Raw genomic sequence first — 24,843 nt, 5'->3', positions numbered from 1 at the left:
ACTGATCTTTGTGTGCATCTGTATGCGTCTCTCTCTCTTTTTTAACTGCAATACACCTAATCGTGGCCCAACACCTGTCTAAAGAAGCATAAACTCCTCAAATGATGAACAAGACAAGCAAGGCCACTGTTTCCTTTATCTCCTGACCTTTGGGGAAAAGAGACTGACCCCTGTGCCTTTCCCAACAAAAAAGGCTGCTGGTTAACAAGTGAAAAATACAGAGGTCTGCTTATATTTTCAAAAGCACCTGAAGGTTTTCCTTTCCTTTAGGGCTTAAACACTTCCAAAGACCTGGTATTAAGGATTTAATGTTAAAGAAAAAGAACCTTGGATGCTAAAATTGTGAAAATCAAATCAATAGGGAATGGATTAGTTTGCTATACAATTCCAGTAACAAAACAAAACAAAAAAGGAAATTGTAATTTTTTTCCCCTCAAAAATGCCTCAGTGCTGGCTTCCCTTACAGTTTGATCACAGGTAACCTACAAATGATAAGCCCAGTGTTGCAAGGTGCCCAGACATCTTAGTTCCTGTAGCAGTGTCCTGGTTTCAGCTGGGATAGAGTTAATTGTCTTCCTAGTAGCTGGTACGGTGCTATGTTTTGAGTTCAGTATGTGAAGAATGTTGATAACACTGATGTTTTCAGTTGTTGCTAAGTAGTGTTTAGACTAAAGTCAAGGATTTTTCAGCTTCTCATGCCCAGCCAGTGAGAAAGCTGGAGGGGCACAAGAAGTTGGCACAGGACACAGCCAGGGCACCTGACCCAAACTGGCCAACAGTGTATTCCATACCATGGGACGTTAGGTCTAGTATAGGAACTGGGAAGTGGGGGGGCAGGGAATCGCCACTCGGGGACTGGCTGGGTGTCAGTCAGCGGGTGGTGAGAAATTGCCCTGCGCATCATTTGTACATTCCAATCCTTTTATTACTACTGTTGTCATTTTATTAGTGTTATCATTATCATTATTAGTTTCTTCTTTTCTGTTCTATTAAACCATTCTTATCTCAACCCACGAGTTTTACTTCTTTTCCTGATTTTCTCCCCCATCCCACTGGGTGGGTGGGGAGTGAGTGAGCGGCTGCGTGGTGCTTAGTTGCTGGCTGGGGTTAAACCGTGACAAGCAGGAGGAACTCAGTGGAGTTCCAGCGATCACTGAGCTGAAAGATGAGATCAGAGAGACCTGAATGCTCAAATTTTCTTGATGCTCTTTGACTCTGTCGATTCCTTGGCAGGTTCGTTTGTCTGATTGATTACCTCTGCACAGTCTTGCTCATGCAAACTGATGCAAACCAGGTTGGTTCCTGCCGCAACAGCAAAGAAGGAAAACAGGAATACTGCCTGGCAGATGGAAGGGAACAAAACTGGAAATTTTTGCAGAGAAACTTTTGAAAATTGCTGAAACCCAGGAATCCTTAGGAGCTCAGTGACAGGTGTCCTGTAAAACAGAAGGGAACAGAAAACATTTGACATTATTAATATAATGATGATGCTTTTTAACTTACACTAAGAATAAAGTGACACGCACATATGTTTAAGATGTTTTTACTGTAGAATTTCCAACCTTACGAGTGTCACGTTTTGGCCCTGGAGTCTGCTTTTGTATAAACCAACATTGACATACTCACTAATCTTTGGAGGGCTTTGAGCAAGAAAATAATATGTAAGCTGGAGGCCTGTCTGTAGAAAGCATTCTGTGTACATAATGCTATCATAAACAAAGTCAAGCGTTACAAAAATACATTTATATTTCCCAGTTATCTTTGTAAAAACCTTCAGGAATGTAGCAATTGGTGCTGTTATTTTTAAGCAAGTGAAGCTGGTATCATCACTAAATATTGGGTGGGCTTTGATTAGAGACAGATCAGTGCTATTAATTCTGTTTAGGAAACATGAAACACTGCCAAACTTCATGATGATGCCCCTGATATCACGGTTCTTAGAGATAAACTAAACCTCTAAAAAGGACCTTTCAAAAAATGACTCCTAACTATTCCTGGTTAAAACAGAGTTAGAAATACCTGCTTTCTGGGAAGCATTGTTTCAGAGGGAAGTTGCAGGGTTGCGTGAAAGCTAAGGAGGGCTTCTTGATTGCTAACAGTGACAACAGCTTTCATTTTTATAAGGTTTTCCACCACAAGATTAATGCTATCCTTGAGTATGAAAATGGCTGGCAAAAGACTTCTGGATGAGTGGAGGAGATTGTCACAGAAATGCCTGTGGAAAGATGTTGTGGTTAACAGGGAGCCTTCTCTCTCAGGCAGAGTAAGTCCTTCTCTAAGAAACTGATACTTGGCATGTGCAAACAGAGTAAAACTGAGAGCAACTACACTCAGAATGAAATAGGGAAATTGTGTCAATTAACTTTGGTTGCATTTTCATCAAAGTTTTTCAAGGGAAATTACTCCAGGGTGAAAGAGAACATCAAGTACAAGGTGCTCAGCAAATCACAATTGAAGTTGAATATTTATGAAAATTTAATAGGACTTGTAGATTATAACTGGTGTCTTTCAAGGCTGACTACCAAGGAATATACAGAGAAGTCATGTGATGGGAAATAAAGTTTACAACCTCAGTCCACGTGAGTTGATTGAGGCCAGATAACAAAATCTAATCTGTCAGCCTTCTTGTGTATTATACTCTAATTGCAATTAATATCTCTGTCTACATGAAGTCTCTCAGCAATTCGCTTGTTCTGCTTACGCTTGGAATCAGGAATGTAATTCAGATATAACTGTTCAGATGGAAAAGTCTGTAAGTCCAAAAGCAATCTGAGAATAAACAAACACACCCCCTTTGCTGAAAACAACATGCTTGTAAAGTCTTGTGCAAATACTTCCTGAGAATGAATATAAAATAAAAAATTCTGCTCTAAGTCCTAAAATGGTCACGCTAGCAGGACCTTCACCTTAGGGTGGTGACAGACTGAGAAAAGTCATACGTAACAGCAAAACCCAGAAAGAGCTGGTCTGCCTCACATGTGAATTGTATTATTCAGTGTGAAAGCTAAACTTCATGGGAGCTACTTAATCTGGCATCAACTTACCCTTTACAGTAGAGGTTTTGATGTTTAAATGCTCAGCTACGTGCTGCTTATTTTACTTTAATGTCTGAGTGAATCAGTGGGTCAATAGGCTAAAGCTCAACCACCCCAGCTTCAGACTGTGAAACACAAATCTTATGCTAGGTTGGGAGGAAGAACAAAATCTTCCTCGCATCACAGGATTAATATCCCTCATTTAAACATTATAAAGAGCTAATACAACTTGCCCCATCTTTGCATGAAGGAGGCAGGTATTATCAATCTCATCTTATGCGTACTGACATCTCGCAGAGATGTGAAGTAACTTGACCAGTTGAGCTGGATCCCTGTTTTAGTCAGTAAGTAACATCCTCAGCATAAGAAGATATTAGTTTTAAATATTAACACTTCAAAATACGAAACCTGTCTCCAGCTGAAAAATAGATTTTTTAATGAGGGAATAAATACAATGATTCCCTTTGAAATGAAAATCTGGCTTTGGTTGTAGCAGAGTAAATATCAAAAGTACTTCTTATTAATAAAACTCAGACGTTTACTGCCCAAAACTGGATGCACAGCAGTTGATGGGCTCGGTACAACACAGATAAAATATAATGTATAATAATAATAATACATGCAGATTCCTCCAGAAGGGTACTCTAACCCCTCATTCCAAACGTGTTTACCTCTGTACAAATGTCTCTCTATTTCTTTGCAGTCCATCCATAATAGAAGACAAGCTGGTTTTTGCTGGTGGGTTAATTTTGTTTGATGTTAACATCTTTCCTCAAGGTAGCGAGGAATTATTTCTGTAACATTTCAAATTTGAAATTTATATTTTAATGTGGCAGTAGTTTTCAACATATAACGAGGCGTTAAAATAGAGACTGAAAATGTCAGTTATTATGAGCAGTGTTTTGTAGAAAGGCATTATTCATTTGGTTGCTTCATTCCAATATTTACTATTTTAAATGTCCACTGTGGGGTTCAACCACGTCTCTCATAATTTAGATAATTTTACTTTTTTCGGGATTTGCTTTTATTTCACAGTGATAACAAATACTGCCACTTTTACAAACAGCTATTAGGTCTTTCCCTTCACAAATCATTTTTATTGAGCAAAATATATGAAGAATTTGCAAATAGGAGAATATGATTTCAAATGTTTCATGTTAACTCTTACCTTGTCCCTCTTTACCCTATAACAGTTTATTTGGTGTTTGGGTCTTCAGTCAAGTGGCAGCACGCCATTGCTAAAGAGAGATGGAAGATGCTTGGAGCTGCACAGTCAGCAGTATCAGGCTGGCCACCCTTCTCCCCTTGACGAGGAAAAAGACACAGTACAGCTGGGAAGCACCAGTAGAGTCCCTGGCTCGACCGCACACAACATCCGTGGGCAAAAAATTCGTTACTGGCCTTATGCAAGTGGGAGAATTCAGAGCAATTTGCCTTTGCTTCAGGTTTTGCTGAGATAGGGCTGCTGAATGTTGGGCAGCAGCAAATCTTTCCTGGTCACTGCTGCTCTCCACAACCTCCTGGCAATATGGAGCTGTAAAACATGGTAGAGAGCTTGAGTCATAATTTTGGTACTCACTTTCTCACCTATGGAAAGGTGGTAAATACAGTATTGCAGTGGATGGCAGACAGACCTGAGAGCAATTATGCTGCCCAGTACGAAACATCTCACATTAATAAGGTTCAGTTTAGTGCTGGGGATTCAGTGGGAGACTGCATCTTACTCCAATGGGCTGCGGAACAGACCCTAAATACAAAACATTACTTTACCTTAACTTTTATTTTTAAAATACTAAGAATTAGATAAATAAACACATAAATTTACTGTTCAACATAATGGATAGCTGCCCTGTGGTAAACACATATATTTGTATTAGAGAAGTAGAATCTAATTAAGGTTACTTAGTGCTGGGAAAATCAACATGACTTGGATTATTTTGTTACTGCTAATGTATTAATCAAATACATCTCAGCTATGTTATTCACTGTCTTTACTAATAGTGTCTCATTTGCCTTTCTTCTAAAATTAATAATTATATTCCATGCTTAATGTATAGCCTTTTTAATGAAGAACCTCAACGTTGAACATGTGATTTATTTCTCTCTTTGTAGTTCCCAGTTATGGGAATTGTCCCACCAAAGAACAGCTGGACTTAACATCTGATACACTCTTTCACTTGCAAAACCAGATTGATTAACTAGAGAAAGCATATAATCTGACTGTAGGCTCAGCAACGTTATTTTCTTCAGTAGTGGCTACTAGTCTTTAAGCAGGATTTTCCAAAAATCCTGATGCTGGATAAGTTTACTGCTCTGTCTTGTAAGTGTAAAAGCATTTGAAGCCTTAATAGATTCTGCATCAGTGTTTCATCGGTGATGATTATTCACATTCTAAGGACCAGCTTTATTACAGGGTTGATCTAGATACACAGTAATTATCCTATTAGAGATTAATGCTGCAGGGAGTTTTATATAAGGAGGAAACAAATGGGTGCCACCTCATTTCACACTCACCAAGTGGTAACAGCTTCAGTCTGGTCCATGCTATGTGGAAGCTATCAGAAAGAGTTTCATAGCTAATTACAGGTAGCCCCAAATGCTCAGTCACACACAGTCTTAATGGCACAGAATAATTCAACTTTCTCAGCTGCTATACTTCCCTCTGGAAGATCCAAGGGAGCAAGAACAGCATGCCAGAAACTTCAGGAAGACTGTTTTCTCCAATGCATTGTATGCAGAGCACAGGAAGACCTCTGCACCTCTACTGAGGTCACCAAGGGTTTTTTCAGGGAGCTCTTTATCCCTACATGAAGTACTATTTGCAAAATACAAAAGCTGTAGCATAGGAGTTAAACAAAAAGCCAGCTTATAGCACTGATGCAGTGCTCCATGGGGATTGAAACATATATTCTCCAAGCAGAATCTGTAACAGCGCACAAAGTCCCTCAGCAAGGAGTATAGCAGGTTTATGACGCTAAGAAAACAAGGGTAGGAAACCTAGATGAGATCATAAATGCAAGTATAAAATGAAAAAGTGAAAATGCTGAGCTAAATATATGTTGTTGTGTTCATAAATCCAGTAGAATCTCTATCATGTGAAACATTTTTATTTTGTGTCTTGATGTTAACCTGAGGCTGTAACAGCTACTATGGTTTTGCATCATTTGTCAGAATGGTACAGTTCATCTGAAAGCATTTATATTGGTTTATCTCTGCTGACTTCACTGGTATTATGTCTTGATCCCTCTCCTTCTCTCTGATAAGAGATTCCTGAATATTCATTCTCACTTTAAACACTGAAAGAAATACCATATTCTCCTTTCTGTTCATATAAGCAGAGGCCTACCCTTTTAGAGTTGAATCCAATTTTCATTAAGTCAGCACAATGTTTTTTGTTTATTTCTATGGGAACTGGATCAGACTTTCATAGCATAAACTAAATTAGGTATCACCTCATAGTACATACATTGTAAATTTTCAGGACACTTCATGCATTCAGGCAGTTTGAAAGGTGAAGCTAACATAAACCATATTTAGTAGATGGAGTAAGAGCTTCTTACTTAAAATCCATTAAAATAATTTCATGTGAAAACAGCCTGGTTCCAAATTATATCCAGGACATTTCAAAAAGTTAGTGATACACAGTCAGATCTCATATGACACCATGGGAGAAGGGGGAAAAGAAGGTGAGATAAAAAAAGTTGTAAATATTTCCAGGACTATAATTGTTCAAGATGTAAGAAACATTAGTTGTTAACACAGTCAGTGGGACGCATTATCTGTAGTAAGCAAGTGTTATTTTCTGGATGTGCTTGTCTGAAAGAATTCTGCCTCTACATCTCTCCAGGAAATGTTGGATAGCTTATGAATCTACTAGGCAACAGTAATTAATTGGAAACACTTAAAACCAAGAAATCCCTGGTGTAAGAAAGGGTTTATTCAATCTTTTTAAAAAGAACTTTGTAGACTTTACATCCCTCTTGGGTGATGACAATTATTCATGATACTACATTTATGAAACTAAGAGCTTATATGAATATGTAGAAAATACCACTAACCTCCTGAGACCAAACTCGTAAGTATAAATTGAAAAATAAACTATTATAGTCTGTAAAGAATGAGTGATGAAGCATTAGTGAACATGCAGAAATATTTTCTGATCATTGACTACCATAAAAAGAATTGCCTAAGATCTAAGTCACTATAGCTCCACTGAACCCACTGAAATATAGATATTTAAGGGCTCTGATTATGTCTTTGGGCATCATTTCTGGAAGGCCTTTTTTTTTCTTTTTTTTGCATGAGCCATTTTCAACTACATATCCATTTTTATAATAACAGTGACTTAAATATAACTAACACAGAGATGAAGAGCTCTTAGATTTTTGAAGCAAGCAGGATGTTATGTGCTACATATAATTTAATTCACATGGTCAGAGAACAGAGGTGTCTAACTTAATGGCATTATATGTTGAAAAAACAGATCTGCGATAGGCTGAAGGGTCCAGATTCCAGGACAAATAAAAAACATGAATGTAGCTTGGGTTAGAAATGTTTTAGTTAAGTAGAAGCTGTCTCATACTGATGAAGCAATATAAACTTGCTGGGTCTTTCTATCAGAAGAAAAATTTCTGCCTTATTACTACAACCTTTTCTTGTCATTCCTCGAATCCAGAGGGCTTGGACGAGGTTGTGTTACAAAACAGCCTCTACATATGGCAAACTCAGAGTAAACTTGAGTCTTCCCTATTTTATACACGAGAGTATAAAGTGGCCTCCTATAAAGGAGATCAAGTGGCTTCACCCGAAGATGAAGAGCAGGGAAATAAAAGTACTTTATCTCAATGTCTGCTTCCCACATACATCTCTGCACTGACCTGTGGCAGAGTGTATCTTTTTTAGGAAAGCTGTATGGGGTATTTGAATTAAGATTAGTTTTGTCTCTTTGTGCTCATAAATTTATAAGTTCATAAGCTTGTAAGTACAATATTTTTCTTGTTTCTTACAACATGCACTCTAACTGGGCTGGGAGACCTTGTGACTGTTATGACAGCAGAGATTAGGAGAGGCATTTTTATTTGGAAAGACATGATAAATCCCTATCTGGTGAACTTCCTCTAGAGATTGTTTAAGAATAATGAAGCAGAACAAAACCAATTCAGAAAGATGTTTAATAGAAAAATATTTCCCAGTAGGGCATGATGAAATATAACTGGACAAAAGAATTTGAAATTTAACTTAAACATTTAGCTTAAGATATTTACTTAGTGACGAAGTTTTCAGAATGTTTTCACTGCAAGTATAATTAATCTGTAATGTAAATACTATCCATATATTTGGGAAACAGCAGATCTAATCGAGGAGTGTGTCCAATCGTAAGTACAGTGTACTAGTCCTCCTGTATTTACTCTGCTTTATTTCAGCAGTACCTGTCAAGTAAGTATTCTTTTTTTCTCTGAAGTTACGTAATACTTTTTTTCATCTACAAAGGTACATATTTTTTAGCTGGTTTGGAAATTCTTGTACCATATCATGGAAGATTTCTCTCATTTTGACTTGTAAAACAGCAAAGTCACAGATCAGCACTAGTACTTACAACTTGAAATGGCTATGGGCAGACATGTGCGAAACACAATGATTTAGTTCTATCCAGTAGTTGAAAATATAATGTTCGATGGTAAAGAATCATTGGTTTGAAAGATGAGATTTTATTACTTTCACCTATAAAGTTGTCAGTTCACACTCAGGTTGGCGTGGGCTAAAAATGTATGATTTGTGCTGGCCAGGTGGAAATGTGATTTCTGTTCTATTCCAGAGGGACAAGTATTTCTACTCCGAAGTGTTTCAGTAAAAAGGACAAGGAGTGAAGATGTTTGAAGGCTGAACTCTTCCTTTCTCTTCAAGGCCCCTCAGTCAGCTTTTTACATCGAGGTTGTGGCTCACAGGCAGCTCTCAGTAAGTACTGAGTAAGTACTGCTCAGTTCTACCCGGGCTGCCTGTCTTCTGGGGTTAGAGAAATGACAATGTGAATGGTACCTAATCTTCTGGGGTTAGAGAAATGACAATGTGAATGGTACCTAATCTAATGCCTGTGAAAAAAATAAAAGTGCAGTGCAGATGATTGTGTTTTGAATAAGGAGTCTGTCGTAGGAGGTTATTTAAGAAAACAAAGCATAAATCATAACACCTACTTGCATGGTAAGGGAGAAATGTACTCAATCATGCTACATGGATAAACAAAGCAAGGAGGTGAGAATAGTAGGAGCGTCTGTCTGAATAATGAGAGATTTGGATATACAGACAAACTAGACTACTCAGGAGCAATGGAAAGAGATTTCAGAGCAGCCTTATTTTCTCTTGCCATCTCCAACATGCAGACAGTGCAAATAATAATGGGAAATGCAAACTGTGCTGCCAGATCTGTTCTTTATTTTTATTCTGCTTGATGTTTTTAGGGAAGGGACCATCCTGCACTTTCCTGGATAGCTCAGCTGCAGTTTCTGTGACAGTTTTTAAACTGCCCTTCCTAAAAAGCAATGCCACCTTAGTAAATGGAGGTGAGCAAGATACAGGAGCATTAAAAGCAAAATATCAGAGCTGAACAGCAGTATAATTATCTGAATTAAAAGTGATTTCTAGGTAGTCAGTGCATGAGTAATAAAGGAGAATGCAAGTGTCACTATACCAGATCTGACACGCAAACACCCACCCCACCTCCTCCTGAATTTCAGTCTGATTCGGATGTCTGGCTAACCAAGGTTTTTCTGTGCAGACTTACATCTCATCTAAGCATGTAGAGGTGATGGCCAGCACAACTGCCTGTGAATGTGATATCATTGTATGATCTTCTGTATTTAGGGAAAATTAAGTCATTTAAAATAACCCCACAACCCCTAAAACCCACATAAAAATCCAAAAAGAAAGGAGCACCAGAAAACAAGTTGTTGAGAGAGAAAACAAGACACAGTACCTGTCCCCTCTGTCTTTATCGAAGGCTTCTTTCGCCTTTGTTTTGCTCTAGTTTTGGCATATCTAGGCCAGCATTTACTAATCACGACGAAATGGAAAACAGTTGCTGAACAGTGTTAAAGGAAGATTCTCACATTTAAAGCCTATGTTAATCTAATGTGCTCCAGAAAAAAAAGCTTACTCAGAAGAACTTTAAGAAAAACCAAAAAAAATTGCATTACTAGATCATTGGAGCTCAGACTGGGTGCATTATACAATAGCATTTACCAATCCAGCTGCATTTTACCTATTTACCTGTCCCTCCAAGCACAAGACACAGTAATTGTTACCACACCTTAGAAACTTTCCACAGAAAGGTGTGGTCTATTGTTGTCAGAATTACATCAGATCTCAAACTTGCATCCACAGTGAAGAAGTAGTTAGAACCTGCCAGTAACTATAGCAGAGTGAAAGAAGAAATTTGGAAAGAGAAAGTAGAAGAAAACCTGCTGAAATCTTACCATAAATAACCCCCCTTTTTTCCTTTTTTCATAGAATCATTTAGCTTGGAAGAGACCCTTAAGATCATTTTCAGGTTACAAAAAAAGATTTGCATAAAGGTTTGTTTGGAGAACTGGAAATAGGTGAGGAGAAGGGCGCTGGCATACCATCAGTTATTAACAGTATGCAGAATATGTGTCTAAAAGGAAGATTTACTAATGCTTCAGGCAAAGCCATAAAGGACAGGAAGGTGTTTGGGAACCAGCATAGCTCATGTGACTGGCAGTGGTATGCAGCCTTCTGAAAGCTGGTCACCAGATTAAATTCTGGCCAGGCAGGGTTAGACATTGCCACTGCTAACAAAGCTGGCAATTGATTTGGGCACAGTATTATTAGATGGACATTTGATAAGTTAAGGCATATATATAACTTTAATTTCACTTCTCTAGTTGACAGGTTCAACCCAGATACGTGATTTAGCATTGTCTGGTTAGTGTCTGTTTTCTGAGATGCTTGTGAAATTAGGAAATGTCAGAGTGTACTGAAAAAAAGTTGTTTTCCAAAGCAACTTTTAAAAAGATTTAAAATGAGGAGTACTAGCAGTATATTCAAATTTTCTAAAGGGGAAAAAAGTCACTAAGTAGTCTGCAGAAGTTATTGTAGTGCTAGTTTTATCAGCAGATTTGCAATAAATCCATAGGCTTATATATAGAAACAGAACTGTGTTAGCATTCTGTAAGAAAAAGGCTATTTTAGTCTGTTCATCCACCAAGGAGATAAAGCAGACTGTTATGTCAGCCTTGACAGCAACTCTGAGTTTTCCTGGATATGTCTAAGAAAAGGGTTTTATAACTATCACCATATGGAGGTATAACATGTGATGCAGCCTAAAGCTATTTCCTTTGAAAGCAGAGCTCTAGATTCCTGTAATAAAGCCATGGATGTAAAAGCCTGTTGTTAACTTCAGAAAACAAGGTATCTGACCCGGTTAAGTTACAGCACATTTCACCAGAATAAATTTGCAATTTCCTAATAGAACCTGCAGTGGGATATAGAATAAACATATGTTTTAATTTACCTGGGATTTTTTTGGCCGAGAACCTCTAAAAAGGGCTTTAGGTAGCTCTGGTCCTGCAGGTAGCTGGTTAGTCCAGAGCCACGTGGGACTTACCAACCTGAACAGACACTGAGGTTGTGAGACTATTTCAAGCCTTAGTGAGGGGAGAAAGGACAGAGGTCTGGGAAAATGTTTAAATCAAACAATATTTATTGAGTCCACTGGATTTTTTTGAACAGAAGAGTATGAAGTGCTGTGCTGTCCTGGAGCTCTGCCGGCTATGCCAGGCACAGAGATTTTTCAGACAGGGGAGTTATGATACAGAGTGCAGGATTTCTGTTTCCTTTATGCTAGCATCCATTAAATCAATATGTAAAGATCAAGTTGGTGGTTTTAATGGAGAAGACGTCTACTGTCTCTTGTCTTCTCCAAAACTTCCTCTGATGAGGGACGGTTGAGAGAAACAATCTTTAACTCTCATCAGTGCAGAAATAGCTCCACTGCTTCTTTTTGCTTTATCTTTGTCCCCCCTGCAGGGAAGCAAACTGCTCTGTCAAGTCTTTTCTTCTGCTTTTTGTCAGAGGCTGCTTAAGTAGGGAGGCTGCAGCATGAGGACATATCTTTTTCCATGTTTGTGTGCTTTTTTTTCCTTAGTGTACAATCCTGCACGTGTGCTCCTTTGTCCCCTTTCTTACCTCTTGCCACAGAAGATGAGGCAGTGTGTAGCGCAACATGCACCCACTAGCACCGGTGAACTCTGTTTCTATTTTAACTAGTGAGCAGAAGGGAAAATATTCATAAAAGCAAACATTAAACCAGACTGTTGGAAAGTATGGTGATTGTTACAGGTTACAACAAGACCAAGAATCTTAGTAACTACATGTTCTAGCCACATCTCCATGTTTAGTTAAAAAAATATACACTTATACTTACTTTGAATAAAAGACCATAACTGTAGTGGTATTTAACATGAGCAGGTGTACATGTCAGGGCATTCAGTGAAGAATATGAACAAAATAATTGTTGGCTCTCTTTCTTGACCAGGAGTTACTATCTTATTAATTGTGGGACACAGGTTTACACAAGATCTTGTCCTGAGTAATAGCAGAGGTAATCATAGACATCATGCAAAATAATGCTGCAATGTTAATGAGTAGATTTTTTTAATTAACAGTCTTTAGGGTATAAGAATCAAGGCCATAACTTTATGTACTGTACTTAACCAAAGTAAATCTGCTCAACATCTGGAGCACAGCAGAGACAAACAAGTGTTAGGAACTCAGTCTAAGGAGACGGGGCATTACCACAAAAAGGTAATATTCCTAAGCGGGAATGCTATTTCCATCACTACCTCGGAGAAATCATAAATGTTAGATCACTGTACATCAATCAGTCAGTCAACAACATTTTATCAGACAAAGCTATTGCCACAAAGACTCGAGCTGTTTGGCCCAGGCTTTCTGCAGTGCTGGATGAAATAACTTCGATGCAGCATCAATTCTTGTGATTATTTGCAATGTGATTATTTGCTACTGTTTAGTTTTTCTTTATAGGCTTACAATATTTAATGCACACAGGGGGAATTCAGTGGCAAGAGGTACAGCGAATATCTACATAAGCCTATTCACATGAATAAAATAAGTTGACAGCGATTGACATTATGGATGATTAAACTAGAGGTAGTAGGTAACTAATCATATCTGTTGAACAACTGTTAAGGACTGGAAATGCTTTTAATTATAGATTAGGTAGAACTGTCCCTACTGTTGACATTGAACGAGACCCATCATCTACTCTATCATTCATTGGAATAAGGGGGAAAATGCACTCGTTTTAGGACAGGTTGGTATCAGCACCCATCAGTCAGCAGCAGGCACACCATCTGCACATAGAGACACGCATGTGGTGGGAGGGTTCGGGGCCATGGCACAGAGGCTGAGGGGGGCAGAGCAGCCTTATCGATCAGTTGCTCTGCCGTGTCTGTATGGAGGCTGTGCAGGGAGCTTCCCTCCCAGGAACTGCCATGGCAGCACTCGATCAACACATCACTCACAGGGAAATGTGGAAGGAAGACATCGTTAATTAAAACCCGGCAGACAGGACAGCCTGAAGCATGTCTGCTTTCCTGTGAAACTCACATTCCTGCAAGGACCTGTGTCTTCATCTGAGCAAATTGCCAATGTTTTTAAACTTAGCCAGAGTGTGAATCCTTTGCCTGGTTGCCTTGATGCCGGGGATGTGTTTCCCTTCTCTGGAGAAGCTCCTCCATCACGTGTGCCCTGTGGAGCCCCTCCCCAGCACCATGGCCCCCCACGGCCCTCGCCCCAGGCGGCCAGCCCTGCTGAGGGGAGGGGGCAATGCTGTTGGGGTGGGGTGTTGGGGGGGCCTCCCAAAGCGATTCTGCCTCCTCAGACTGGGAGGAGATTTGGGTTAGAAAGGGCACCTGAAAGGTGCCATTTTAAAACATAAAGTCTCTCTTCATCTTCCTTCAGGCCGCAATCTCTGGTTGCTCCCCACAGGGAACCAAATGGCCTTTCATCAACAGTCACTCCCATCCTTTCTGGCTTAGGGTAGTTTTTCCCTCATCCGTTTTAGCCCCCTTCAGAGTCTGCACAATGGCAGAGCTTCTTCCTCCCCCAGCACCGGCTGCATCACCGTGCCATCCCTCCTCTTTGCCCAGGGCTGTTTCCCCACAGGCCCTGTGGTGTCCGTGTTGTCCTCAGCCCCGCCTGTCCCCACCTCAGGAGACAGCCTGGTTGGAGCCATTTTGGCTGCTCAGGGGCCAAAGTCTAACAGCTCATCGGCCATGGCAGACACAGTTACCTGAGGGAAGAAGGTAGGTGACAGAAGGACAGCCACATGCCCAGGTGGCCAAGGCAAGGCAAATTTGGGGCAAATCTGCAATGCAGTTGACACTGGATGATAGAAATGCAAAAACACAGCAGACACGGGGCTGGAGGTGGGTTTAACTGCTGCATGGGGGCTGCAGTGCTGAAAAGGGCGCCAGAGTTGGAGTTTCTGGGGTTTCCCACCCAAGAACAGCCTGTTGTTAATTTTGGGGTAAATTAAGCATCATCACTGGGCTTTTTTTATGAAAGGTCATGTAGCTTTAGTCAAACCACGTTTCTTGCTGCAGGTGTTTCAGAAGAGGTAGTGCTGCAACGGCCATTCATATCTCCATTACAGTAGGGGGAATGAAAATTGGAGGGCAGACCAAAACCCCAATTTTCCTTTTAATGCTTCAATTTATACTTTCAACTTTTAGGAAAAAGGGATCAGTAGCATGAGAGGAAAGGCTGTGCTTGCAGCTCATGCATTTGTGTATCTCATGCAGATACCGCAGACATACCCATAACGATGTGAATAATCATTTCTCTTAAACTGGGCCTACTGGGGCCCTGGCAAACCCTGCCTGAGCTTCTGCTCACTAATAAAAGGCCCTTGAATGCACAAACTAGGATGGGAGAGCCAATTCCAGACTTCAAACAAACTTTCTATTACATGAGGAAGGAAAAAGGGATTTCAGACCTAAAAATGTTCAGTCTTAACAGTTCCAGCCTGATTCCAGCCACCAAAATTGGTCTCAGCCTAACCCCAGTTGAATGAGGATCTTTGCATCATAAGGTATATTTGGAATAGAGCAGCAGGAGGAAAAAAAGTCAGTCTGAGCTAAAAGTACACAACAAACTTCTGTGTAATGTGAAAATGGATAACAAAACCGGTACTAGCACACTAAACCTTCCCCCCATTTGTGACTGTGTTACCTTTTTATCTTCTAGTATCCCTGTTCAAGAGTGTGCTTAAAATTAACTATGCTACATAAATTCAGGAGCCATAGTTCGCAGAATTGGATTGAAAAGTTGTGTTTGTTTGTGTTGTCCTTTGTGGGAGGAATGAGAGGCCAGAGCCCAAGCATTGCAGTGGGGAAAAAAGTGGTCCAGTTAAAGCAGGGCATACAACAAAGAGGGACTATCCAACATGTATAAACATGTGGAGGGATAGGAGAGGACTTTGGAAATCATATACTTATAGAAATATAAATATAACCTAAACCCTAATACTTGAAGCTGGTCATAGCAGCTGCAGTCTTGCTAAAGTTTCCATTATACCAACATGTTTTCACCCGCTTCATTTTTGGGCAGAAGTCCTGCATGACCTGTTGCTGCTTGAAAACTAGTGTTAGAAAACCTGAGCAAAAATTCCTTTGCCTCTTCTTGAAAACATTGCAGGAATGTAGAATAAACATATACTTCTATTGTAAAAACACTTTGGTTATGCTCCTTAAAATGCTAATGCAAAAAGTAAAAAAACAACTGACATAAAAGATAAAATTGGAAATGTGAATGACTCTTTCAGGAGCCCAGCCATAATCAGAGAAGGCTTATATTTTCTTTTGAAATTGCTCATTCCATACCTGTTAATGTTTATTTAAAAACTTCAGCCTGCAAACATCTAAAAGTATTAATTTCATACTTGTGGATGGTTATTAAATTCAGTGCATGTGAGATCACAGCCTAAATTCTGCTAAGTTACTTCATGTTTAGTTTACTAAAGCTAGCATGTCTAAGGTTGTCTGATTGCTGTTGAGGCATTTTACCTAGGGAAGATTATAAACCTATCAATCAAAGCATTTGCAAAAAATTTCAAATACAACTGCTTTCAAATCTGGGGGTGGCAGACTGCCCATTTTTGCTGAGATTTTGTCACAATTAAGCAGATCTGACACCACGTGGTTTAAAATCACTCCTCCAGAAAACGGTTTCTGATATAAACATAATAGTCCAAATAATTTCTCTGTTAGGCATAGCTTTCCTGCAAGGATAGCAGGAACATTGGCCCTGAATAATCATCTTGCTTATACATAGATGCTTCCCAGATTGCTATCTGTAGCTGAAATGCTGCACCCTGCCGAAGGAGCTAAAATGTTTTCTGGGGGCAACGTTTACCATAAAGGGGCTCCATCAGTAGCAAAGAGGCTTCTTCTAATCTTTTGTTTTTTTTTCCTGAATATTAACTTCTCTTGATAAACAAGTGACAAATGTTACCATCTCTTACAGAATGTTAAATGCCCACCAAATGATACCTGTAGTTACTGGAAACACCTAGTAATCCTGCCTTCCCCAAGGGACAGTGGGAAGCGAAAAGGAAGAGCCTGTCAGTTGTTTAGTTGGATTCTAAGTCACATGGTGAAAAGGTCAGTGTAAATTGGGCATGTGCTTTATAATTAGTTTCCAGAGATTAGTGATACGTTAATGACCCAAATTCAAAGAGTTGTTCTTAATGCATACAGAGGGCATGCAGGTGTATTGGATTCATAATCTCAGCAGTACAATAGGAAATTCGGATTCTAGAAGGAAAGAGAACAGAGATAAAGCAATTTTAAAAGAGACTCTAGTTTTGAAAGTTGAAAAGGAATATATTAAAAAAGGAAAACAAAAAGACTAGGATATTGTGAAAGACACTAAATAGCCTCAGTAAACTAAAAAAATTAGCAAGATTTTACACTTGTATTGGCTTCTGCTTCACATATAATCGCTTAAGTTATTGAGTTTTCCTAATGTAAGATAAGCTCTTTCCCAGTCATTCATATCTACCATATGAATGTACCTGGTTAGGTTACCCAGGCAGTGCCTGGTGCATACCTGTAACCTTGTTGCTGAAATGGAGCACAGTTGCATTGTTCTCTGTCAGCTCAACACCACAAGTGTTCTTCTCCCTCCCTTTCCAAAAGGCATGGTGGGTGCAGAGAGGAAAGAAATCCCAAAGGATTAGATCAGTGTCAGAGCATTAACACTTAGTTGATGACAACTGTAAGGATTAATTCAAGCTGGTTAAATCCTTCTTAGCTAGAATAAGAACCAGCAAACCATCTGGTGGAAAGAGCAGTATGACAGGGCTAAAAGGAAATACTGTCTGAGTAGTCAAAGGAAAAAATAAACCTTTCTGCAGACTTTTGGGAACTGCTGTGTTTCCTAAGTGTCTGGCCACAGCAAGCAACAGTTTTGGTTACAGTAGTTTAAATAAATAGTGTGGCAAAATATTGTGTTTGCAGCTCAGAAAAAAAATCAGATTTTAAGCTTTTAAGTTTGCTATAATAATGCACAACACTTGCATAAAAAGGCTATGTAAAACATCATGCATTCTGTGAAAAAGTATTATACCATACAATCTATTTTCCTGCTAACATCTGCTCTGTTGCCAGACTACGTTATTCTGTTACTTCATTACTAAATGATCTTTACAGGTAAATCTCTTTTCCTCTGCTGTTCTCAGCAGCCCTTTCCTACTTCTCTACTTTGAGAGAGGTGCTCTTGGTCTCCATGCACACTTTGCTTTTCCATGAAGTGGAATAAATGAAGTGTGTGTAATCACAAAGACAAAATACAAGTGACCCAAATTTACACATAAGGTTAGTATCACAATTCTTGGGGCTAGTAAAGATGGGCTGGCCTACAAAGACAAGGTGATCGGCCTCGTAAACTGCTTTGAGGTTACCTCTCCAGGAATTAAGAGTGCTTGTCTCTGCAGAAGATCAGACAGTGTAAATTGGATTTGCGGTGAAGCCTCTCCTCTGTGATGTCACTTGCTGATGTTTATACTAGAAATAAGGTCTTGCTTCTCAGGGTTTTAAGCTTGGTGCACTTGTTTTAGTCTCCTTATAAATAAAGGAATCTGATGAAACCTTGTAAGAATTTAATTTACAGCCTCTGTTTTATGAGGTGCATGCTGCTACCATTGACTTGTATATAATGGCAATTGGCTTACTGTGAATGATTGGTGGTGACTCTGTGGGCAGTCTCACAGGAAGGAAGTTTCCAAAGGGCATTCAGTAAATATATTTTTCATTAACTTTGACCTGTTAGTTGTTCCTTTTTTTAAATCTAGAAATTCTGTTGTTTGTTTATCACAGTCTTGAAATGTAAAAGTGTTTATAGAGCTTATGTTGTTGTTCCACAGCAAAGTTTTACTAGCTTCCTGATTATAGGGAGCTTGTTTGTCTACAGAAAGTTTTCATCCTGCTGGTCCCCAAATATTGCCATGTGAAGGAATTTATAAATGCAGCAGATAGGCATGTAATCTAATGTAGCAAATGGCTTTGCAAATGTAAGAACTGAGCAAAAGTGTTTGATTTCCTGATAGAAAACCACTGAAACATTGGTTCACACTCCTTTTTGAATATGGAAATTCTTGGTGTGAAAATGGCAGAGTAAATCTGAACAGGAGAGTCCTAAGATCCATAAGGCTTGTCCAGTAATTGAAATGAACCTGTTTTGTGCAGGGCTAGAGGCAAAAAAGGTCAACACGCTTTGAGCCTATATTGCTACAATGGGGAATGACGTTTTGTTTAAAAATGCTAGCACAGACAGTAGTCCTTTTCTTGAGCCCAGCCTTGCCCTCTGAATGCTGCTGGGTTTGAAAAAGTGTTTTCAGAATACAATGTTTCATCACTGCTCAGAAGTTTCATGGATTTTAAAAGATTGGTTTCTCTCAATGGAGCCTAAAATAAAGATAAATTGGGAATTTTTGGATCCAGATTTGAAATAAGAGGATCAAAGGAATCAAAATATCAGCAAAGATAAAAGAGTTTATTTGCCAATGTCAGGTCTTACTGCTGATACTGCGGGCTCTTTCAAACCCTGGCAATATAAAGCAGGAAGCATCTGTGTGTGCTTATCAGTTTTTTTACAACACAAAATCACACATTTCTGGCCTTTGCTATATCAAAGATAGGGAGCAAGATGTCTCTTAACAACATCTGTCTGGCAGAATATTGGACATACCCCAAAATCTGGAGTGACTTGGTTTCTGTCTTTTAGATCAGTTTATGGGCAGTTTGTCTAATAGCATTAAAACTGTGTGAAAGTTTGGAGCATTCCATCCCCTTTTGCTTTGATCTTGATGATAATCCATCAGTCTGGTCAACTGTTCTCACAAAACAGCTCTACCCTTAGCATGAAGAATAAATAACAGGAGTGAGTCATCATGGCAAACTTACAGGCGTCCTGAAGGAAAAAATTAGCCTGGAAAACTTAGTCATGAGAACGCATCTTCACAAAACATCTTGATAAATTATAAAGTGTACAGCAAGATTCCCAATGCTATCAATAATTGTTTACCAATTACTAATTATTAATTACTAGCTACCACTAAGCATGGTGCTCCAAGCATATCACCTCAAGACAGAACAGTAAATGCTGCACACTTTTTTTGGGTAAAAGTACATTAAATTGTTATTTTTAAAATAATTTAAAATCAGATGCCTCTGATTTTAGGTGTCATGAGAATGGACATGCTGATTCAGATTAAGGTATTGTGTGGCCCACTACTTTGACTCTCATATTGGACAGAATCCAGAAGCTGCTGGATGACAAGAAAAAAGTAAAAATAGGGTAAGTATATATCATAATTTTCCCTCTCCCTCTCTTCCTCCTGCCTATCCCTGTGTACTCTCCCACCCCCCCAGCCATTTTCAGGCAAGGCTGATGGGATTTGTCAATTTTGTTATCCCAACTGCAGCTCTTTCCTAAGCATTTGTCCAGTTGCCTTGCTATCTCATGTAAACTTTTTGCTTGTTTTCCATTAAATGGAAAAGGCAACAAATGGAAAGGGCAACAAAGGTACAGAAAAACATTCATGTGAGGTTTGATTGAGTAGTACTCTACAGCCAAAACACAAAAGGAGGCAGTTAGTTACACAGCTTGTGGTAGACCTGTACAGCTCTTCACTAAAGGATGCTGTAGATGCACAAAATTTACATAAGTTTGAAAGACGTTTGACCAAGTGCTTTGGAAAGAACGAACAACCTTGGGTTTGTTCTGAACCTGACTTCTGCTAGCTTCAGTTTCTCTTCCAACACAAGAACCAGTGCATGAGATGAATAGTTGATTCTTATTCACCGCCTCCAGGCTATTCAAGAATACATAATCAGCTAAAATATCCCCTGTAAGTCAAATCTTTTCTGTGCTGTAGAGTTTCCACTCGACCATTTCTCATATGGAAGTTGTTTCATACATTTGATCATCCTCATTGCTCTCTTATAAACCTTTTCCACTTTTAATGTTTTATGTTTCACCAAAGCTTCACAGAGTAGTTGGTGTGAAAAAAACATGGATGTATGTAATGGCATAATGTTATTTTCTGTTTCATGCTGTATTACTTTCATAATAACTCCCGAGACTTGGCTATCCTTTTTGACAACTGCCAATCACCGAGTTGATGATTTTATGAAAGTCTTCATGTGAATCCTGGTTCTTGCTGTGCCTGTTTTCCTGTAGCTGTTCAAAAAGTTGATTTAATAATTCCAAAACTAATGAATAGTATTTTTCATTACAGCTATTTACAAGATCATACTTGTATGTGCATGCTGAATTCAATTAGCTTTAATAATTTGAGTGATTTCCATCTGCATCTTTAGGCCTCAATATCTTTTTTTACATTTGGCCTGAAATGAGTGGTAAATATCTTGTTGTGGCAGTTTGGGGTCGCCATAATCATAGTTATGTAACACAGAATATGTGAAACTGAGCTATGCCATCTGCAATTACACATGCTTTGTAATGGATAATTAATGAGATACTTTCAAGTTATTGAAAATATGTTCATACGCTTATGATTAATCATAGAAATCTGAAACTGAAAAGCAATATTAGCATTTCTTTTTTTGTCATTCTGTCACTACAGGATTGATCATAACTTTGTTTTCCTTCAGTCTAACTAACTAACCCAAGGTCTGGCTCTCTTTTTCGCATAGCAAAAACTTGCTTAGTGGTCTCAGGGAAGAAGCTTTTGCCTTTGGCAAGGCCTTCAGAGATGTTCAGTTTTCAGTGTTTGAAGTGTGCATTACAAGAATGAGGTGGACCAATGCAAACAGTCCAGAGGCGAGTGATGAGAGTTATCAGGGATATGGAAAATAAGGTGTAAGAGGCAATCTAAAAACATGAGGATTGTGTTGCTTAAAGAAAAGGAGACCGAAAAAGAACATGAAATTTCAAGGACTAAAAAGCTGCTGTAAAGGCAAAGGTGCTACTCTGTTTTCCATGTCCATGAAATCTAGAATACATCAAGAAAAAATGAGTTTGCAGCAGATTTTCTGGGAAACTGCCATGTCTCCACCACAGAGGTCTTGAAACAAAGGTCTGTTATTCCTGTTATGCGGCCAGTCAGCAGCTGAAGAGCAAGGAATGTAGTTACAACCTCAGCAGCACCTGGGAGTCAAGAATACCTGCCTCTCCCAGAAATAAGACCAAGTAAGACCCTGCTGATCCTTGCACTCAACAGGAATGTGTGCAGTCCCTCAGTCCTTGCCGCTTAGGGAAGAGGAGTCCCTTGCCACTATTGATCCATTGTGTCTTGCTTATGTGAAAGGCAAGGGGTGAGCTGATTGTCAGAAGTTTCTTGCAGCTTGAAGAGCTGAGTCCCCATTCGTAATGCATGAAGGAATGCAGTGGAAATGAGGGCTCCAGGACTGCTGCTGCTGCTGCTCCGGGTGAAGCTCTCACTGTAAAAGAGCTTTGATACACTCTTCCTAGTGGGAGAGGAACAATTTTAAAATGTATATGATATTATGGCATGCTTCTGCAGACTTTCAATATCAAATGCTAGGTGAAGTTGATCCAATTTTGAGTATAGGAGTGTACCTTCTTAGATTCTTCCCAGCCCTACCTATAGCTGGCAAAAGTAGTCAAATAATAGTTTACAATGACATTTCACGAAACAAAAACAAATTACATATCTGGACTTACTGTCTGGTAAGAACATCACTATTTTTGGCAGGTTTTTTTTCACTTTATTCACATTATAATCCCTTTATTTGAAATGGATCTAATTCCCTGAACTTTTATTCTATATGTGATTTACAGATTGTTCTACAAATCTTGTGGTACTTTGTTCTTCACCAGCTTGATATTGTTAAACCCAGTAACAAAATCTCTTGAGAAGCTGGAAAAAAAATTAAGGCAAGCCAGTTCAAATTAATTTCACTGTCTGGAGCACAGTGTTCTTAAGGATGTAAATAATCTAATGCTTAGAGTATCTTTGAAATCTTCACAGTTTGTCAGCCTCTGTTAAAATACTCTCATGAACAAGTTCTCAAGAATTTAATAAGGATGAAACAATCGCAACCTCTGTGATAATCAAAGCAGTTAAAGAGCTTAATGGAAAGTGATGTGCTTTTAAATAGGCTTTTTAATGAACCCATCTAATTCTATGGCAGATACACACACCAGAAAATGTATGGCAGCAAGTATCTCTTCCTGTCAGGCTGTAATAATGCAAAGACTTATGCACATGTTAATTTGATGTCTTGCTACAATGAATGTAAAAATACATGCATAAATCTTAAGACAACCTTATCTGAAATGCATGCTAAAAAAATGAAAATACAGTAAGAATCGGTGTAAATTCCACAAAGTTCTTCCATGCTCTGGCTCTTGTATTAGTTTTTCAGATAAGATCCTTCTGAAATTTGTGCAGTCAGTGTAGTCAGGAAGACTTTTCCCAAAGTGTAAGTGGGTGCCCAATGACAATATACCACCTAATTACAAACAACAGTACTTGTGAGGAACCTGATTTTTTTTGATACTTATTTTTAGGACCATGTTCATTTGATTTTTTTAGCATGTTCATTTTTACATCTTTGCTCAAGACCAGAGAAGTAAAAACTTTTTGGAGTTGTAGAGCTGGGTTCTAATTACTTCCAGCATTTGTAGCCACAGGCACCCCATAAAACTCTTTGGCACTACAGAATAGAAGAAAATTAAAGGTAAAATACACAGCAGCTTCTGTTTTGAGGTTGTCTGTTGGCCAGTGTACCTGCCTGAATTATATGTTGAATGCTGGCATAGGATTGCCACAGGGTGTAGGATCTGAGGTCGTTTCTTGGGTAGCCTTTTTTCATTCCAGAAACAGAATTAAAGAAAATACAAAAACCTCTAAAATTTGACAGACAAGAATTTTGATGCAGCTGAGGAAATGGTAGGATGAATTATTACAAACGGTCAATGCCACAGCTTGATGGGAGGTTATAATGCTGGTCTCATGACTTACAGCAAATGCAAGCCAGGGCTGTTGGTCACTTTGTAAGACATCAAAGCAGTGGTAGATACTCGTGTGTGCTACAGGTAGGGAAGCCTTTAAAAAATTTGGAGAAAGTCCCTGAGAAGGGGTCAGTGCAGTTATTTGAAGTGTATGGAAGAGATATTATGACTGCAGGAGCATACTGTGCCAGCGAGAAGGTGCCATAAACTAAGCCTAATCTAAGGGGAAGGCTTGCAGTGGCAAAAGCTGTGAGCAGTGATGGCAACTGGTGCAGGGGGAGTTGCAAGGTGGAGGAATGGTCCTTCTCTTGGGGATTTCAGCAAAGATGGAAGTTGCGGGGAATTCTTCTCAAGACCTGAAAGGTGCAGCAACACAGAAAGAGAAGCCATGCTGGTGGGCCAGGCTTGATCCTAGGATATGAATGCTGATGGACTTTTTACCCTACAGCTGCTTGCTGAAAGAAAAAAAAGGGGGTATGGCAAGCAAAGAATCTCATGCTTCTCATTGTGTTGACTGCTTGAGCTTGCATGCAAAGAGCTTGCTCCTGTCAGCACAAATGAGGAATTAGCTGGTTTTGGTCTGTTGAAAAGTTGTTTGGCAAGCTCATTAGCACTGCAGGCAGGAAGGCTTCCTAATTTCACCATTCTGTTTCTGAATCTTTTCAGTTTCTTTAATTGCCCTTATTTAGAAGAGCTGTGTATTCCAGTATTAAATGATCACAAATATAAAATAGTGGATTCCCTTCTCCTTTCCCATTTTGCTTTTTGAGCTCTTACCTTTCTTTCTGTACAAGAATCAGCACCAGAGATTCAGTGGCAGTAATTATATGGTTGAGTGACATGAGAATAGGACAAAACCCTAGAAATTTGGTGAGTTTTCATCCTACTGCTGGCCTAAATTTATTTGAAATTGTCAGTTGAGGGCACAGTTAAAATTGTTTGTAGAGGATGGGACTGAACCATGGCTTGTCTATAGTGCTTCAGTGTGCATAAACTTTAGCTCTTACTGCTGCATTTGTTTTCCACTTTGTAATATGTAAGTAATGCTCCTTACACCTTACAGGATTATTGTTTGTGTTATCTAATGTGTATGCCAAGCACCTTGAAAAGCCGAAACATTGCCTACCTGTTATATACAAGTGATCCTCTGATAGTTGGTCGTGACATTGATTTAAATTCCTAATTATGATCTTGTGCTTTGTGTGAGTCAATTACAGATCTCCAGCAGTCAGTAGCATTAAAGAGCTATTACCAGGGTAATTTTTAT

The 24,843-nt window shown here is 39.1% G+C and overlaps 1 long non-coding RNA gene across 1 annotated transcript; it reads right to left on the bottom strand.

The window, feature by feature from the left end:
• Positions 1-1,004: 1,004 nt before the first annotated feature.
• LOC138686302 (uncharacterized) lies at positions 1,005-17,286 on the bottom strand. The gene is made up of 3 exons (XR_011325638.1): positions 17,184-17,286; positions 2,020-2,215; positions 1,005-1,436 (listed from the first exon to the last, which is right to left on the bottom strand). It is a non-coding gene; the product is annotated as an uncharacterized lncRNA (long non-coding RNA).
• Positions 17,287-24,843: the final 7,557 nt, after the last annotated feature.

Source organism: Haliaeetus albicilla, chromosome 8 (genome assembly GCF_947461875.1).
Source record: "Haliaeetus albicilla chromosome 8, bHalAlb1.1, whole genome shotgun sequence".
In the NCBI taxonomy this organism is placed as follows: Eukaryota; Metazoa; Chordata; class Aves; order Accipitriformes; family Accipitridae; genus Haliaeetus; species Haliaeetus albicilla.
Note: the sequence above shows the minus strand (reverse complement) of the source record. Positions and strands in the feature narration are given on the sequence as shown.